Here is a 19,707-nt window from a genome sequence, read left to right as displayed (position 1 = left end):
TAAGTTAAGAAATGAATAAGATTTTAGAAAAGTTAGATATGATAGACTTCTGGAAAAAAACTGAACAGAAATAAAAAGGAATATACTTTTTTCTCTGCAGGTTATGGACCTTATACAAAAACTGCCCATAACTTTATAGGTTTCACCAGACTTCCAAAAGAGAATGACACACAAAAAAGGTGAAGAACCTGGCCTATCATAAATATCTTCTAAAATGTCCTAGCAACAATATGGAAGTATCTTTGGCATGATTTCACATCTGCAATGAATATGAATATATCAATGGGTGGAGTGTTTGTTAGAGAAAGAATTTGGAACTCAAAATGAATATTAAAAACAAAACAAAACAAAAAATGTTCTGTCAAGCTAAAAACAAAAACTGATCATATATTAGAACACAAAACCCCCACAACCAAATGCAAAAATTTAAATGCACTTTCAGAACATAATGCAATAAAATTATATTCATGGTAATAGATTACAATTAATTAGAAACTAAATAATGCTAAAGAACAAGCGGGTCAAAGAACAAATTATAGCAACAATAAATTTCATTAAAGAGAATAACAATGAGATCATATACCAAGATTTATGGGATGCAGCCAAAACAGTACTTAAAAGAAAATGTATATCTTTGAGGCAGCTAAATGACACAGTGGATAAAGCACCAGCCCTGGAGTCAGGAGAACCTCAGACCGGTCTCCCTGGAAGAGTCACTTCAATCTGTTTGCCTCAGTTTCCCTATGTGTAAAATGAGTTGGGGAAGAAAATGGCCAAACCTTCCAGTAACTTTGCCAAATGGGGTCATAAAGAGTCAGACACAACTGAAAACCCCAGGACAGAAGTGAATTAGAGTCAACATTCTTTTACCTACAACTTTACAATAATATCTCAAATCAAATCTTGGAGTTTCAGAGCCAACAAAAGATGGGAGAATGTCCTTATCCTGGCAGCAGAAGTGTGTTCTGGCAGGACTGAAGCCTGCCTTGAGCTTACAGACTGGCGGCAGCAACAGCTCAGGGAGGGCATGTGACAAGAGATCAGGAAGAGATTGCTAGCACTGGGTGCAGCTGGCACTGACTGGTAACCGTATTGTCCACATGCAGTGCCAGGGCACAAAGCAGCAGGGCCTTATCTGCAGTACCAAGGCAGAGAGAGTCCAGCACTTGTGGCTGCAGAGGAACCCTTCCCAGATAAAGACCAGAGTTCAGACTAGCAGAGTAGTGGCCATATCTCACACAGCATCACACATTGGAAGCACTGAAATATTACAGACCCCCAGAATTGGCTCTGGAAACAGCAGCCCCAAAAGCCTGAAGTTTGGGACAGTGCTTCCCCACCCCCAGGTGAGCAAAGCTTGGGACAGTGCTCATCTATCTGGTGGTGAGCAAAGCCCAACTTTAACATAAAAGTCAAGAAACAGGCTGGAAAAATCAACAAAAAACATCAAAAGAATTTGATGATAAAAAGAGTTGTTACCCAACTGATAAATGGTCAAAAGATATAAACAAGCAGTTCAGAAGAGGAAATCTAAGATATCTATAATCCTATCAAAAATGCTTTAAATCAGGACTGATTAGACAAAGGCAAATTAAAAGCTCTTGGAGGTACTGCCTCACACTGATCAGAAATGACATGCCGGAGGGGATGAGAGAAAAACAGGTACACTACTGCATTGGTGGTGGAGTAGTGAACTGATTCAATCCTTCTGGGCAACAATTTGGAACTATGCTCAAAGGAGTGCAAAACTATGTAAGCTTTTTTTTTATTATTATTATAGCTTTTTATATGCAAAACATATGCATGGGTAATTTTTCAACATTGACCCTTGCAAAGATTTCTGTTTCAGCTTTTCCCCTCCTTCCCTCCACTCCCCTAGGTGGCAGCTAGTCCCATTATGTAAACCTTTTGATCCAGTGATACCACTGCTAGAGCTGTACCTCCAAAGAAACAAAAACAAAACAAAAAAAAAGAAAAATCTGCACAAAATTTGTACAAAAATATTTGTTGTAGCTCTTTTTGAAGTGTCAAAGAATTGAAAATCAAGGGGATCCCCATCCACGGAGTGACTGAACAGGTTGTGGCATATGGGTGTGAGGGAGCACTATTAGGCTACAAGGACTGTTATGGGGGGATGGTTTCAGAAAAAACTTGGAAGACTTATATGAATTGATGCAAAGTGACGTGAGAACGCTGTACACAGTAACAGCAACACCGTGTGATGATCAGCAGTAAATGCCTTTGCTATTCTCAGCAGTGCAGTGACCTAAGACAATCCCACAGGATTCAGGATGAAAAATGCTCTCCACCTCCAGAGAAAAACCTTGTGTGTGCAGGGGGGGAGGGGGGAGGTCTCTGTTTTCTTGCACAACATGACTAATATGGAAATAAGTTTTACAGGACTGCACATGTAGACTTTGCATCAAATTGCTTATCTTCTCCATGAGGGGGAGGAGAGGGAAAAAAGGAAAAATTTGGAACTCAACATTTTAAAAAATGAATGTTAAAACTGTCTTTACATAGAATTGGGAAAAAGAAAGTGGAACTGAAATGTTTACACGTCATAGGAAAAATTAGATTACAAAATTTGAAAGTTATTTACATTTTACTGCATTTATTTACTTGTTTTGATTAAGTACTTTACAACTGCAGGTGAATCTGGACCAGCCCTTGGGCAACACCCTTGCTCTGGGTCCTTCTGGGCTCAGACTTTCTTGAGGGGAGGGCGTGCTCTGGGCGTGGCTGGGCTGATAGCCTGAAGCTTCTTTAGCCCAAGGGAGGGGAAGAGGCCTGTGGGCTGGTGGACCCTCCCTGTGCCAGCCGGAGAGGGCCCAGCCTCTCTGGCTATCAGTTTCTTCCTCTGCTCAGAGGGCTGGGCTGGGCTGACTTTGAGGAGCTGTCTATGATCTCACTACCCTCCCTGCCTGGGCCCAGAGGGGCCCAGGGAGACTCAAGGGTCCTCCTTTACCCTCCCCTCCATTAACAAGGAAATAATGAACTCCCCAAGCTAAGGTAGCTGAGCACAAGGGCAGGAAGCAGCCAGCCAAGCTTGTCTGGGGCTTCGGGAACACCTGACGGGAAACAAAGGCTCTTCTGTTGTCCAAATGCCTCCCAGTTAGAGAGAACTCTCCCCAGCCTTCCTCCATGGTCTTTCCCAGGTTCCCTCCTCAGCCTCCCTCCAAGTCAGCCCCAGACCACTGTAGGTGACAGTTTTCCAATGAGGCTGTCCCGGGGGCATCCTGGGCCTGAGGGCTGAGACGTGGCTGGGGGCATCCCCGTGTCTACCCCCAGAGAAACAGATTTGGGAGAGAAGAGCTAGTGCAGCCCCATGCCCAGAGTCATACAGGAGTGAGCGGCACACTCCTCCCTCCTCCCGGCCTTGGTCTGCCCAGCTTCTACCTGACTCAGCCCAAGGCTCCTGCTGGCCCTGAGGCCTGGGCCGGACCCCTGGGCCTTGGGCCTGAGGATCAGGAGGGACCCTGTTCTAAGCCTGAGGTTCCATGGGTGGGTCTGAGCTGGCCCAGCCTGGTGATGAGGCCCTGGTTGTGGCCCTCTCTGCCCAAGTCCCGTGAGGGGACGTGTCTGACGGGTGGCAGAGCGGGCAGAAGCCCACTCACTGTGTGCCGAGGGAGGCTCCCTGAGAGGGACCACCCAGGGGCGAGGCCGGCCCAGCAGGCACCAGAAGCTGATTACAGGGAAGTCTGAGTCAGAGGTTTTGCGCTGGCCAGGCTCGCTGGACCTGCTCCATCTCCCCAGGAGCTGTGAAACAGGGATGAGGCTCCTTGAGTTCTGCAGGCCCCAGAGCAGCCCCCGAGGCCCCTTCCCTATCATTCTCTAATGGGCCTTGTTCTGCCCCAGCAGCTCGGGGATGGGGGTTTGGACCCTCCTGTGCTCCCCTCAGGAGCCCGAGCTTGACCCTTGTCGGGGCTGAGAAGGGGCACAACCTCAGAGATCACAGCGGGACAGTCTGTCTCTTACAGAGGAAGTCGGGTTTCAAATGCCCTCTGCCCCCCAATACTGTTCATTTATTACTTCATAATTACTGGGAGCCCCCCTCATGTCCCACCTGCCTGTGTCTCCCTCACCTCCCCGGCGGTCCCAGAAAGGGGGCCCCTTTTATTGGTCCCTTCACTGCATCACGGCTCTGGGGGCAAAGGCTGGGGCTGGAAGGGGCCCAGGTGCCCGCCTCCAACTGCCTCTGCAAACACGTCCTCCTGTCCAGAAGGCCCTTCATCGCTCTCAGCCTCAGTTTCCTCCTCTATAAGTTGGGGCATTGCTGCTAATCTGGAGGCCCCAGACTCTCCCACTCCCATACCCCCTGGTGCCAGAGCCAGCCTGGCAACGGCAGTGAGCAAGAGAGCAGAGGGGGGTGGGAGGGCGAAGGCCAGAATGCCTCAGTGCTGGGGAAACCCCAAGCCGCTCCTCCGGGCTAAGCCCAACATGGGGGGGGGGCCCTGCCGGGAAGCAGAGGGACCGAGCGCCCCTTCTCACGCCAAGCTCGGCCAGCCCTCCCGCCCGCCGTGCGTCACTTGGTCAGGGACTGCTGGCTCAGGGGCATCTGCCCAGCTTTTGGGCCGGCTGAGGTTTCCTAGATGAGCAGTCCCAGGACCGAGCCCTGCGGCCCAGAGCCCACACCTTTTACCCTTCCTCCCTCTCCCCTACAGGGTCCATCTTCTCCGGGTCCCGAGTCCCCGGCCTCTCCTCTGAGCCCTGAGTCCCCGGCCTCTCCTCTGAGCCCCGAGTCCCCGGCCTCTCCTCTGAGCCCTGAGTCCCCGGCCTCTCCTCTGAGCCCTGAGTCCCTGGCCTCTCCTCTGAGCTCAGCCTCCTCTCTCGTGAGAATCTGGCCATTTCTGGTCCCGGCACGGGGGAGATTTCCTGCCCGTCGGGACAGACAAGGGGTGGCCGCCCGCTTGACCACCCAGCCGGCCCCATCCTGTTCTCTCCCCTGCCCGCTCCTGGGACACAGACAGGGCTGAGCAAGAGGCGGGCCAGGAAGTGCCAGGTCTGAGCTCATCAGTACCAAGAACACGGTAAAATGGTCGCACAACAGAACAGTACTGTACAATAAGACAGCGCGTAGGGCGCGTCCCACCATGCTTTCTTAGAAAGGGCTGTGAGGGCCGGGTCTGCTGGGGGCTGCCTTGGGGAGCAGAGGGGCCACCTCCGGGCCCTGGCAGTCCTCAAAGGATGTCTGGGCTTGGAAATACTAATGTCCCAAGACAAAAGTACCAGCTCCTCCAAGTCTGGGTCCTTCCACTGGGCGGGGGGGCGGCACCCTGAAACTCTCCACAGTCAAGAAGCTGCATCCAGCCTCGGGCACGGCCAGGAGTCTGCGCTCACACATCTTCTGCCCCAACATCCACACCCGGGGGCACCTGTGGGTGACGGGGAGCTCACTCTCTCCCCGGGCAGCGGGCCCTGCTTGGAGGAATTCTCCATGGACATCAAGCCTCAGTTTCCCTCTGGCCAGCGTCCCCCGTGGCCGCTCAGGACCGAGCGGGGTGAGGCCGGCTGCCCTCAGAACCCTGCTGGAGAACTGGGGGGCCTTCTCCAATGCGTGTGCCCCGCGCCTGCCACCCAGTCTTTGCCCAGCCACAGAAGAGGGGGCCAGCCTGCTCCTTAGAACCTACTGGGCGTGCCCACCCTAGAGACCTCCCGCTCCTCACTCCACCCCCCCCCAGGGAAAAAGGCCCAAGGGATTGGGAACTAGAGTGGGCTGGCCCAGGGGAACCACTTTACACATGAGCAAACTGAGGCTAAAGGAGATGAAATGGCGGAAACTGCCTCAAAAAAATGCCCAGGTGCCTCGGGCCTGCTGCGGGACCTTCTCTGGGCCTTCCTCCGGGCTTCCCGGCTCCCCAGATGTGACCCGGAGAATGGGCTCACTTTAAGCCTTTGGGCCAATGGCTGCCTGCGGTCTGTGTGGCTCCCTCCCCTTTGGCTTCAGGGAGCTCTGAGCCCCCCTCAGCCCCCAAGTTCCTGTCTGAGGCTTTAACTCAGGGTTCCAAACGGTGTGTCCAGACCCACTTCCCAGCTTGGTTCTGACTGGCTGGTCCCACCAAAAATAATGGGAATTCCTCTGAAGGGGGGGGCAGCGCAGCTCTCTCTCCTCACCCCCCTTCCCCATGAAGGTCCAGACTTTGTTTCCTCCTTGCGTTCTCAGCCTAGAACAAAGTGCCTCGCATATACAGTAGGTGCTTCATAAATCCCTGTTGAATGGCTGCCTGGCTTTGCTAAGGTCACAGAGGGAGCACGAGCCCGGGAGCCAAGGACAGCAGGCCCTAGGACAGAGCCCAGCCTTCTGAAGCCCCCCCCCCCCACACCCCAGCCGGCTGCTTGCCCTGGCTCAGAGAGGGGGAGGACAAGCCCTCAGCGGGTGGGCTCCAGCAAAGAGGGGGAGGGGACTGCCAGGGGATGGGGGAGGGGACTGCCGGGGGATGAGGGAGATGTCCCCCGCAAAGATCACAGCTCCCAGTGACTGCCTCCGGGCTGGGGCTGAGGAAGGACCTGCCCTCCCCGCAGGTGGCCCAAGGAGCCAGTGAGGAAACCTCCAGCCCAGCGGGATCTCCTCCCTAGAGCCCCAGGCCGCCCCCAGCCTGGCGCGCCCTGCCTCCTCTCCCCGCCCCCCGCCACCCAAAGGTGCCCTCTCGGATGACGGCCCGTCTCTAATGCCAGCAGGGAGGCGTCTCTCCTGCCTGGAGGATTTCCCTGGCCAGGGAGCCCTGCCGCCCAAGCCGACTCCCACAGGCCCGGGGGCCATCCGAGGGTCCCCGAGCAGACAGACCTGGCCCACAAGGGGAGCTGGGCCACTTGAGGTGGGGCTGATCAGAGGCGGGTTGGGGGTTGGGGTGGCTCAGCCTGGGGAAGGAGCACTTATTAAGCACTTCCCACCTGCCACACTGCACCAAGAGCATCGATTCTCACAACACTGCGAAGGAAGTACACCTATTTTCCCCATTTGACAGATGAGAAAACTGAGGCAGTCAGCCAGTCGGCTCGTCCAGGGCACACAGCTTGAACGCGAGTCTTCCCGCCTCCAGACGCCGTGCTCGTCCACTGCGTGGCTGGCTACCTCTGTGGTTGGAGACCCTCTGGCAGCTGTTGGGGCGACTACGGCCAAGCCCCCTCCCCCGCTTCTCCTAACCCCTTAGCGCCAGCCTCTAGAGAGGTCTGGGCACCAAGGACCCTTGGACATGACCACCTCATCTGAAGGAAGGCGGGAGCCAGGAAGTCACTTGTCGCACGGTGGGAGTTAGTGACCGAGCAAGAAGAGGAAGTTGGCCGGGTCCTTCGGCAACCATGGTCTGAGTGTGAGCTGAGCCAGCTCCTCCCCAGGACCAGTGCATGCTGGGAAAAAACAGACACCAGCGGCAGCTGGTTAGCCCATCGGTCCAGACTACCCCCCCCCATCACCTAAGAAGGCTCCCTTACACTCCCCTAATTGTGCTTCATTAGGCAGCTTTACTCTGAGCATGTGGAGAGATGGAGGGACACACACACACACACACACACACACACACACACACACACACACCCCGACAACCACACCCATCCCTGTTGGGGCAGAGGGAGGAGCAGGCCCAGCCTACCACAGGTTAAGGAGTGGTAGGGGGTGCTCCCCAGCTGGACTGGGCCTCCGAGGGAGGCAGGAGCATGAGGACCTTCCTAGAATACCTTTAAGATTTAAGAAGCACTGTCCACACAGATCATCCCCATTTGACAGATGTGGAAACTGAGGCTTAGACACTGATTTGCCCAGTTAGGACTGATAGCTGTGCCTCTTATTTACCCAAAAGTAAGCATTCATTAAGCACTTCCTGGAAAATGAGCCCTAAGCTAGTTATGGAGGAGCTACAGAGAACAGTCTGACATGGAACAGAAACCCAGTGGGGCAAGGACAGCAAGAAAGACCACTTCTGGTTGGGGTGACGGGGTCAGAGCTCTCTGGAGGATAGAGAGCTGTCCCCTTGGCCAAGGGAGGGCAGGACCCTTCATCCAGGGGACGACAGGGCCCAGCGGGACATGGCCCCCCGGTCCCCGGCCAGGGCTCCATTGGCTGGTTTCAGCCCCTGAGGGTCCATCCCGGCCTTTTCACTGACTCTCCCACAGTGACGTCACTTCGGGCCTCTTGGAGGATGAAGGACGCTTGCATACAGCATCATGGGATGAGGGACAGCTCCAAACAGAGCCACGTTTATGGAGGAAGCAGAGCGGGGAGGGGAATGGCTGAGACAGGGAGTTACTTGGCAGGCACAACAGGCCTGCATTGACTCTTGGGGAGCGTGTGACCTCCCAGGCATGTGGCCGTTTTCCCCAGAGGTTGAGGAAAAGGTCCCAGGGAGGAGCCTGGCACCTCTTCTTCCCAAGAGCCTCACAAACACTTGGGGGAGGGGTTACACTCTGTCCCCCAAGGTTCTGGTATCCCAGCTCTGCCCCTTTTCCCTGGGTCCCCTCAGCACCCCCAGGCGAGAGGGGACTCTGAGGCCCACAGACATTTCTGAGACTTATTCTGAGGGGACAAGCATGGCCCGGGGTCAGGCCTGGAGCCTCAGAGCCATTCTCCAGGCCCCTTCCCCACTGACAATCCCTCCCCATGCCTTGGCACAGTGGCCAGCACATAGGGGACCCTCCGTGTTTATTGACTGACTTACTGATGGCGATCCTCTTAAAGGGTGGCAAGTTTTCAGGGAGAGGTTCAGGTTCACCCAGAGGGTTTAAGGCACATACTGAGAAGTCAGGGGCTGGGATGCTCCCCTTCTGTCCCCATTGTAACAGAGTTCTGTGCTTGGTAAGCACGTATGCGCCTCGTCTCAGGACCCCGACTTTGGTCCCCCCTCCCCCCAGGACAACCGCCTCAGAAGCCACTGCGTACCTGGCCCCACAGCCCAGCTAGAGAAGCTGCTCACACAAAAGCCGATGACCCTGACACTGGGCGGCCCGAGGTGAAGCACCCGGGAAATGCAGTGACACACACACACAACTCCTAGCAATTCACTTGTTTCTCTGGGTCTCTGCCCCAAACTAGCAGACTGTACTCCAGGAGGATGGCCCATGAAGAGTCTGGGGAGATTCTGGGGTGGAGGGATGGCTGGCTACAAGGAAGGGCTGGGCTCCTCCCTGAGAAAGCTGGCCAGTGGTCAAGCTACAGACTCCTCAACGGGCCCACGCAGAGTCCAGAGTCAGGTCCCACCTCACAGCACTTGTTTCTCACAGGGAAAAGTAAAAGCCTGGGGCTCCGGGCCCCCGTCTCCCTCTGGTCGTTGTGTGACCGTAGCTGCTCCCACATCCACCTCGGGACCCCTGATTTGCTCGAATACAAAATAGGGATAAACTTCTCGAGTTGAAGTGTGGCCAAGTTTTGTGAGGATAGCCTTGGAAATGGCTTGGAAGGGGATAACCTACCATGGCACCTCATATACAGCAAGCACTTTCTAAATGTTATGGGTTGAATAACTTCTAATGACCTAAACACCACTCTGAAGACTGGCACTGAATTGTTAATGACTCCCAGTGGGGCTAGGCGAGTGTCCGTTTACCCAGCAGAGCCAGGATGTCACTGGGGGGCAGGAGCAGGACCACCGGTTCTCCCCCACGGTGACTCCCGGCACAGACTGTGACCTCAAGCTGCCCACTGAGTGCAGCTCTCTGCCTGAGTGCAATCCCCTGCCCACGGTGGGCCAGCCATGCCAGGGCCAAGGGCAGGGGACCTCGTGGTGCTCCCGGATGGGGGCAGTCATTGTCCCTTGGCCAGCTGGAGGCCGCCTGCCGGAGTTGAGCGGGCAGTCCCTCCTGCATCATCGACCCTCCTTCCTGGGCGCCCTCCCCCGCCCTGTTGGTAAAGGTAGAGCCTCAGGGGCCAGCTGGGCTGGGGCCGGGGCGACAGGTCTGTGGTAGTTTTAAATCAACAGCAGCAGAACAAGAAATAAACAGGAATCGGGCCGGCCGCCTCCAAAGGCACAGCCAGAGGCCGGAGGCCCGGGTTTCCGAACTGCCCAGATGACGGGGCCGTGCATGCCAAGGGCCTCCAGGCCCTTCTCTGCTCCCTCCTGATCCCCATCCCCTGCCCTGCGACCCAGCCACAGAGGTGGAGCCAGTGAGCCACCCGCGAGGGGCAGTGGGCACATCCCTCCCACGCCGACCCTGCCAGCAAGGCCCTCATTACCTTCTGCTGGACTACTGCAAGGGATGCTTCCATTCTCTCCTCCACACTGCAGCCAAAATCACTTCTCCCTCTCTTTACAAACTCCTGTGGCTCCCCAATACCTCCAGGAGCAAACCCAAGATCTCAGTCCACTTTCCAAGCCCTTTATAACCTGCCCCCCACTTCCTCCACTTTTCTCCCCTCCCTATATTCTGTATTCTTCTCAGCGACTCTCTCCCCTGCAATTCTCCTGCCGCCGTACCTTTGTGCAGGCTGTACCCCCTGCCAAGAATGCCCTCCCTCCTCCGCTCTCCCTTAGGGTTTTCTTAGAGTCTCAGCTAGAACCCAGGGAGCAGGCAGCCCTTCTGGCCCCCCCATGTGACACCTGTTTCCTCCAGATGGATCTTGTTGGTACCTGGCGGCCCGCACCCGGTCTCCCCCGTTACCTTGTGGCACCTGCAGGGCAGACGCCCGTTTCAGTTTGCCCAGAGCTCTGCCCCATGTCTGGCACCCCCAGTGACTGGTACATATTTGCTGCTGCTCTGCCCACGAGCAGCTTCCTGGTCCCCCAAGTGGGCTGTGGGCATAGGAACCAGAAACTCGAGGTTTGCTGGGACCTGAGGGGCCCCGGAGGACACCATCCCAAACCCCAAGCCCCCTTAGGACATGACCCTCACAAAGGGGGGCTGCTCCCAGCAATGATGGGGACCTCCAGGTGTGAGCCAGCTCCGGAGCGCCCGGTCACTCCCAGACAAACAAGTCTGGCCAGTCTCACCACCGTGAGCCTGCCCCGCCTCCCGTGCCCGTGCCCTTGTCCCCACTTGGGAAGCCTGACTCCCGGCTCTACAAACTCTCCCCAGGATGGAGCTGGCAGGGAGCGGGGGCGGGGAGAATCCCGTCCCTCGCTTGGCTGGGGGACGCACTCTCAGAGCCTGACGAGCCCTGGAGCCCGCCAGCCGTGCCAGCCTCGGACCTGCTGCTGCTGCCTTTCCCCCAGCTCAGTGCCAGTGACGCACCCAGCCCGGGCACCGGGGACATCAGATGCCCAAAGCCGGCCCTGACGCCCGCTTTACCTCTGGAGAACGGCCACCTCCCGGGCCTCCTTACCCACCCACGGGACCCACATTTGGGCCTCACGTGGACCCGATACATGACTGCTGGCCAACAAGGGTCGGGGGTCTGGGCGAAGGCGGCCCGAGAAAGGAGAAGGGAGCCCGGGCATGGGACCGTCCCCATGACCTCCAGAAGGACGGCCACACTCTGATACCAGTCTCGGGACAACCTGATTGTCATGGCCCCCTGCCCAGCCCTGCCTGTTCTGGCTCCCGGCAGTCCTCCCCAAGGAGCTGGCAGCCGCCCATCCCTCAGGAGGAGGCTGGGCCCGGTCCCAGCTACGCCCCGGCCCGGCCTTCCCGACTCCCCCACCTGGGTTCCCCTCCAGACTGCAGGAGCCTTGGGCTGCCATCGAGGAGGGCACTGGTGACGCAGGCCACCACACCGGGTCTGAAGTCAGGGGTTCCGCCACGGCCGCCGTCTGACTGTGCGCTCGGCTCTCGGGTCCAGCTCCTCCCCATGAGAAGAGCACATCAGTGTCTGAGGAGCCTCCGGCCCATCCCGTGGCACTCGGATTCAAGCCCTCCCACAGACCTGCGAGGGAGGGACGGGGACAGGGCACCTTCGGGCCCGTCCCCGGGCAGCGAGCCTGGAGATAGAGAGGGAAGGAGGACACCAAAGGCCGCCACGAAACAGAGAACCGGGCCGCTGGGGAACATCACAAAGGCAGGAAAAAGAAGCTGCGCCCCAAAATAACGGTGGACACGTGCACATATATTGTAGTTAACTTATAACATGAACTGGTCAACCTGCCATCTGGGGGGGAGGGGAAAAGTTGGAACAAAAGGTTTGGCCGTGGTCAGTGCTGTAAAATTACCCATGCATGTATCTGGTAAATGAAAAGCTATTTAAAAAAAGCTGCGCCCGCCGGCAGAGACCTGTGCCCACCCGTCGAGGCCCATGCCCACCTCCAGCTTTTATCCTGGGTGTCCCATGATTGCTGGGTCACCAGTGCCAGAAGTTGGCCAGGACTGGTACCCGCTGGGCTGGGGGCACTTAGGCCCCTCCCCAGGCTGGACACCATCAGGCCCCTGGTCCCCCCCCCCTGCTTCTTCCTCCACTTCCTCTTAACAGAGCACTCTCTTCAAGAGCAAAAAGGAGGAGGAGGAAGAGGAGGGGTGGGGGGAGGGAGGCCTTGCAGAGGACTTTGGAAAGCAGCTGTTTTCCTTCCGAGCTGGCGGCTCTCTCACCTCTGCTGACCTCCCTCCGCAGCCCTGCAGGGCTCACCTGCCCAGGACAGATGGCAGGACCTGCCCGACTGCCCTTGCAGATCTCCTTGAGGACAGACTGGGAGGGGCACGAAGCTATTTTTTCAGGGGGGGGTGTTAAGTGACTTGTTAGGGTCACGCAGCTACTAAGTATTAAGTGTCTGCCTCAGATTTGAACTCGGGGCCTCCTGACTCCAGAGCCACCTCGCTGCCCCACTATGAGCATTTTTTAAGCACCTACTATGAGCCAGTGGGAACCAGGGGCGCTGCCAGAGCTGCCAGGAGGGTGGCTGAGGTGGGTGGGGCTGCTCACTGATCCCCCCCCTCCCCAAACTGAGCCTTGGCTGGGGGCGGGCCATTGGGACAGGTGGGGGCAGGGGGCTGGCCAATCAGAGGCGCTCCCTGCCCTCTCCCTTGGGTTGTCTTTGGAAACAGCACCAGGAGGGAGCAGAAGGGGGGAGGGGACAGGCCCGGCGGCTGTCCCTGAGAAAGGCTGTCCCAGTGACACTGAGGCAGTCCCCGCTCCCCTGCCACCCCCAGGCCGGCACTGAATCCCCAGGAGTGCCCGACTCCCACTTCTGCAGGACTTGCATTGCCCTAAACCCCTCCCTGAAAACCCCTGTGCCTTCCCTCAGTAAGCCAACCAACACCAATTATGCACCTACTGCATGCCAAACTATGAACCACCACTTACTGGGCCGAGACCGGGTTTCCCAAGTCCCCTCTCTGAGGGCAGGAAATTCCTTCTCATGGGGTGGCCTGAGGCCTTCCCTGGGCCTAAGCCTCAGTTTCTGGTCCTGGGACAGCCCTCCCTGGCTGGCCAGGCCTAGGCCGAAATCCCAGCCTGGCCCCAAATCCCAGCCTGGTCGCCGGCCAGTCACCAGGTCGGGGTCCCAGTTTCCCCATCTGTAAAATAAATAACTGCTCCCGGCTGGCTGTCTGCATGTCATTGCAGCCAATTCAGAAAGCATCTATTAAGCACCTACTGTTGCCAGGTATGGAGTATACAGGGACCTAAGCACGTGTCTTCCCCCTGAGAGTTCACGGCTCTCCCAGGCCCACCTGGGTGTAGATTATGGGGGTGGGGAGAGGCTGAAAGAGGAGTCTGGCTGCCCGTCCTGGCTGCCCTGGCCTTTGTGTGAAGAGCTCACACCCGGGAATAACATGAGCCTGCACTTTACAGCCTACAGCTGGTATTTTAAAGGGGGAAACTGAGGCCCACAGAGTGACAGCAGAGTGGAGCCCCTCCCCTCCAAATCTAGCTGCTCCCACTAGGGCAGAGGCCCCCCTCCCTCTGCCATAGTAAAGGTGAAACACTGCCCCCCCATTAATGGGACCAGAACCCCTGCCTTAATGGGGGAGTCACCCCTAGCTTATAGGCCCAGAAGCACCCCCGAAGAGGGGTATGGCGGCTCTGCCCGAGCCCAGCTCCTCTCCCAGGGTTCCAGGCCCCTCCTGGGCCCCCAGCTGGCCAGAACTGCCCCAGTGCAGGCGACCCAGGGGCAGGAGCTGCCAGCGGGCTGGGCTGGGGGCAGTCTCCCTTAAGGAAGCAGGAATGCTGCCCAGCTCCCACCCGCAGGAGGAGCCTCCTATTTCAGGCTGCCTCCTCATCGCCAGCCGGCCTCCGGCCGCCCCCCCTAACCTCAGCCAGCTGGCCCGGCCCCTCTGGGGGCACACACTCCAGCCCCTCCCTGGGAGATTCACAGGCTCTAGTTCCCACCAAGATGGCCTCCCAAGGCCGGCATTCCCCTCCCTCCTGGAGGCCCCTGGGAGCCCCCCCAGGGCAGGGTGAGTCAGCCTGGGACCTCATGATGCACTCCAGAGCCAAAGCTAGGATTTAGCCAAGTGGGAGGGAGGGCAGCTCCAGCTGGGCCGGCCCCTCCGGAGGCCTCTGGGGATCCTGGCTAGATTTTTTTCTGAAGGATCAGCCTTAAAGCAAGCCCCCGGGCTTCTCGTGGGTCCCTACCCATCAGCCCCAGGCCCAGCAGCACTGGGAGCCCACAGTCCTTTCTCCTTGGGCCTTCCCCTCGGGATTCACTTAGCCCTTTTTGGGGGAGGAGGAGAGCCTTTGCCTCAGTTGCTACCTTGCCTTAGGTGCAGAATGGGCGCTGCCCCAGTCAAAGCCTGCATTAAAGAGTTTAGTTTCAAACTCAAGTCTCCCCTGCTGGCCTCCAGAGGGCTCTGGAGGGAAAGCGAGGCCGGTGCCGGCCCAGCCTCCCTCCCTCCCTCAGTCTGGTTCTCTTGGGTGTCACGGCCGTGCCTCCCTGATATTATGGCCCTCTTCCGGGATGAAGGATATTCAGCTGGCCCTTAAAGTGCAACTGCCTGGAAGCAGAGGGCCTCCCATCAGAGGCCGATGGTTGGGGGCTTTGAATCCAATTGGGGAAGGAAAGGAAGGAACATTTATTGAGGGCCTACTATGCACCAAATGCTATCTCACTGATTCTCACAACTCTGGGAGGGAGGGTTGGTTATATCCCCATTTTACAGTTAAGGAAACTGAGGCAGCAGCAGGAAAGTGACTTGCTTCGGGTCCCTCTAGGCAGTGTCTGAAACCAGGTGTGAATCCCATCTGCCTCCTGCCCACCAGCTGCTTAGCATCTGACACACAGCAGGTGGGAGCTTTGACTTAACCGGGAGCATCTGACCTTAAACCTTGGGGGGGGGAGGGTCAGGGCCTTGACCCCAAGGCGTGGAGCTGCGGGGGTCACTGCACAGCTGCTGTGGACCGTCTGCCCTCGAAGGGCTCCATCCAGAGCCAGTCGGGAAGTCCCTGGGCGTCCTTGCATGCGACGGGGCAGAGTTAAGAGGGTGGAGAAGCAGGTGCCCACCCTGGGTGGATCCCTCCTGGAGGAGCACCTTCTTTCTGGAGCCAGAGCTGGAGCCTCCGGAGCTCGCCAGGATCCTCGAGGTCCCATTGGGGAGAACAGAGAAGGGTCATCATGGTGATCTATCCTGGGGGTGGAGCTCAGCCTGGGCCGGACAAGGTGGTTTGGGCAGGACCATGGGCAGGGTGGGGGACAGAGCTGGCCAGAAATGGGCCGGGATGTGTGAGAAGTGCTGAGCTTCCCAGGGGGCTTGAGGTAGAGGCCGGCCAGGGCCAAGGTCACAGGGAGTGATCCCAGATTGGATGAGTTCCTTCCAGCCCTGACTCTTTTTTTTTTTTTTTTTTCCTGAGGCTGGGGTTAAGTGACTTGCCCAGGGTCACACAGCTAGGAAGTGTCTGAGACCAGATTTGAACTTGGGTCCTCCTGAATTCAGGGCTGGTGATCTATCCACTGCGCCACCTGGCTGCCCCCACCAGCCCTGACTCTCAGCAAGGCTGATATGACCTTCCCTCCCCCAGCAGGAAAATGGGGGGAGGGGTCTCTCTCGGGGGCCCATCCCATGCCGGCCCAACTTTGTCCAGACGCCCCGGCCGGGCCGAAGGGAGCCGTGAAGGCTGCTCGACATCTTGGGTGCGGGTGCGACCGGAACAAAAATATCTGCGGCTGTTTCAAGTGCGGGGAGATATTTTTGCAGCTCCGTGCTGGCGGCCTCCCACTCTGTTATGTGTGCCCGGCCCGGTCCCGTGGGCGCCCTTCCGGCGGTGGGAGCCGCTGTGAGAAACTCGGGGTGATTTCACCGGGCCGTCCGCTTGCCACACGTTGTACGTGTGAAGCAGGATGACGGGGGAGAGCGGAGCCGGGGCCCAAGCAGCACAAAGGGCCCGGGCCTGCTCAAGCTCCAGGCCCGCTCCTGGCCCCCTCCTGCTCTCACCGTCCTCCCCAGCCCTGCCCATCCAAGTGGCTGGTGCCCGACACCCAGAAAGCCCCAGAGAACCGGCAGCCATCGGCACCATTAAAGGGGCCACTAGGGGGCGCAGAGGAGAAAGGAGCAGAGTTCAAATTCAACCTTATCCACTTGACACTAGCTGCCCGACCCTGAGCCAGTCACCTAGGCCCTGTGGGCGGGCCCAAAACAAAGAAAAAGACTAGAGAGCTGTGGGGGCTTCGTGGGGGTCTCAGCGAGTCCTAATCCGGAGCAGGCTCGGGTCAAGGTCACGGCCCAGCAGGCAGCAGCCTTCGGCAGGAGGGGGGGAGGGGCGGCTTGGTAAGTCATGTGGGACGATAGGGAGGAAAGTCCGCAGGGCCTGAAGCCTGCTTGTCCCAAGGCTCAAGGGTCTTCCCCTAACACCTTGTTCCCTCTTAAGGAAGCAGCCCCCACCCCCTCTGCGGTGCTGGAGGACAGGCACTCCCACTCTCTGCCTCAGTTTCCCCCTCTGGTCCCTCTGTTCGCCCCCCCCCCCCCCAGCCCTTTATCACCTGCTGGGCTGCTGAGTCTCCAGGCCAGGCACTATCCCCTCCCTCCCCCCAGGGTGGCCTCTGCTCCAGGGGGGGCCTTTCCAAACTCCCTCCCCCAAGTCCCTGGTCCCTGTTCTCGGAACTTTCGCATCTCTGCGGTTTCTCTGCAAAGCCATCCACCGCACAGGGGCTCCCCAGGGCGCCCAGGGCCTAGCACGGTGTCTGGTATACAGCAGGCGCATAAAACAGCATTTGAAGGTTTGTAGAGCCCTTCCACCCCAGGATGATCTCTTTTGATCCTCACAAGGCTCTGGGAGGTAGGGGCTACTACCGGCATTCCCATTTTACAGCCAAGAACATCGAGGCAGTCACACAGCTGGTGAACATCTGCACAGGGCTGGTCCCGCCTCTCCAGCAGGCCTGCTCCTCCCTCAGCGCAGGGGGGGGGGGGGAGCAAAGCCCAGGATGGTCTCGGCAGGAGGGGCCTCGGACCCCTACCCGGCTCAGCCCGTATGGGGCAGCTTAGTAAGCCCTGGGCGGCCAGCGCTGGGAAACTGAGCCTCGGCCTCAGCGGCGCCTCCCCAGGTGAGCCCACGTGAGGGCCAAGCCCAAGGGAAGGGGGCTGGGACAGGGGCACACACTCACATACACTCACAATCATACACACTCACACACATACACACAGTCATACACACACGTACACTCACACAGTCATACACACATACACACACATACGTACACACTCACAATCATACACACTCACACTCTCACACACTTACACACACACACAGTCATACACACATACACACATACGTACACACTCACAGTCATACACACACGTACACTCACACAGTCATACACACATACACACACATACGTACACACTCACAATCATACACACTCACACTCTCACACACTTACACACACACACAGTCATACACACATACACACATACGTACACACTCACAGTCATACACACATACACACTCACACACTCATACACACACACTCTCACACATATACAGACTCACCCCCCCCACTCACACACTCACACTCTCACACACACACTCACACAGTCATACACACACTCACACATACACACTCATACACACATAGTCATACACACTCACACAATCACACACACAGTCACACACATACACACTCACACACACTCATACACACACACACTCACACACACTCATACACACACACTCTCACACATATACAGACTCACACCCCCCCCCCACTCACACACTCTCACTCTCTCGGTGTCCCCGCAGTCCCAGGCAGACAATGGGAGCCCGAGGGGCGAGGAGGAGGCCCCGAGACCGGGGGCACAGAGCGGGCGCTGGGGGGAGAATCCTGTGAGATCCCGGAAAACCCCCGACGTGCGGCCGGTGCGAAGGCCCCAGCGGCCCCCGTGCCCCCCCCCCACGCCGCCTTCCTCGTTCTCGGCCCCACAAAGGGCTGCATGTGGGGCTCGGCCGTCGTGCCCGCGGCCCGGGCGCCCCAGCCAGGAGCTGGCAGCGGCCGGGCGTTAGGCAGGCCGGGCGGCTCGGAGCTCGCTCCGGCTCGGGACGGAGGGCCCGCGGGGGGCCGGCCTCGGGCGTGCCAGCACGGGCGGGAGACCTTTCTCGGGGCGCCGCGACGGCCCCCGCCCTTCCTTGGCCGGATCCCCCCACCCTTCCCCAAGCTAGCTGGAGGCTCCGGGCCCAGTCCCGCCCCTCAGAGAACACACAACTGGGGGGGGGGCTCCCGGATTTGGATTAAAGGGAGGAAGAGCAGAGCTCTGAGCTGCACCGATGCCAGGGACTCGGAGACCAACGTGCCAGGGCCAGACAGGCGCCCCCTCCCCCCGTGCCCGCCCCACGAGCGCCGCGAGAGCCCACGCAGACGGAGCCCGGTCCCGTGGGGCGTGGCGCCGCGGATCGCCCACAGAGCCCCCGAGAGCGCGGGGACCCCCGGCCCGAGTCTGCCTCTCCCCCCTCGGACCCGGGCTCCCGGCCAGGCTGCCCCGCCCCACCTCCTCAGCTCCGCGGGGGGGGGGGGGGGGCGTGGGTAAGTATGTGTTGGGGGGACCCCGAACCCAGTCCAAAGCCGCCTCTCTAGTCCCGGACGCGCGGCGGGGGGGTCCCCGTACTCTCCTCTCCCGCCCCCCGCCCTCAGCCGCCGCAGCCGCCTTACCCCTGCAGCAGAGCCGGCCCGGGGCCGGGATCCGCGGTCGGGACGATCGGGGGCCGCGCGGACGGGGCCGGGGCTGGGAGCCGGGCTGGGGCGGCCCCGACGCTGCCCAGCTGGCGATCCGAGCGCGCCTGCTGCAGGAAATACCAGAGAGCTCGGCCAACCACGTTAGCGGCGGGAGGGGGAGGCCGAGGGGGGGCGGCGCGGCCAAAACCCGGGCCGGATCTGGCGGCGCGGAGCGGCCTGCTCGGGTGACCCAGATTCTAGTGGAGAGGGCGGGGCCCGGGCGGGGCTGGCCCCGGGGGGGGGGGCGGCCCGGAGTGACGCCACAGCGGGCTCAGAGGCGGAGCGGAAGGAGGGTCCGCCTGCTCTGCCCAGCCCCCTCCACCCGGAAAGCTGCCGCTTCCCTTCCTTTCCCGTCCCCGTCCCCTTCCCTGTCCCAGTCCCTGTCTCTGTCTCTGTCTCTTCTCTGTCGCTGTCCCTGTCCCCGTCCCTGTCCCTGTCCCTGTCCCCGTCCCCGTCCCTGTCTCTGTCTGTCTCTGTACTCAGTTTGAACATCAAGTTATCCAAATACCGAATCCAGAGCTTTACCTCAACAAGCCCCCAGATCCCGGAACTGAGCGCGCGGGCAGCCCGTGGCTCCCCGTGGCTCCCCGTGGCCCGTGAGCTCTCAGGGCGGCCCGGCCGTTCGTGGGCAGCGCTCCCCGCGAGGACAGGCCCCCTCCCCCCCCACCAGTCCAATGGCATCGCCCCAGGCGTCATCCCCCCCCCTCCCGCCGCA

At 58.9% G+C, this 19,707-nt stretch overlaps 1 protein-coding gene across 1 annotated transcript in view; it reads right to left on the bottom strand.

Moving 5' to 3' along the window:
- The window catches only part of OSBPL5 (oxysterol binding protein like 5), a 68,640-nt gene extending 49,572 nt beyond the window's left edge, over window positions 1-19,068 (bottom strand). The window contains exon 1 of the mRNA XM_074273923.1: window positions 18,930-19,068. The gene's annotated coding sequence lies outside the window, so the exon portion shown is untranslated. The remainder of the gene's footprint in view (window positions 1-18,929) is intronic.
- Window positions 19,069-19,707: the final 639 nt, after the last annotated feature.

The sequence above is a fragment of the Sminthopsis crassicaudata genome, chromosome 6, assembly GCF_048593235.1.
Source record: "Sminthopsis crassicaudata isolate SCR6 chromosome 6, ASM4859323v1, whole genome shotgun sequence".
Taxonomy (NCBI): Eukaryota; Metazoa; Chordata; class Mammalia; order Dasyuromorphia; family Dasyuridae; genus Sminthopsis; species Sminthopsis crassicaudata.
This window is presented reverse-complemented; position numbering and strand designations above follow the sequence as displayed.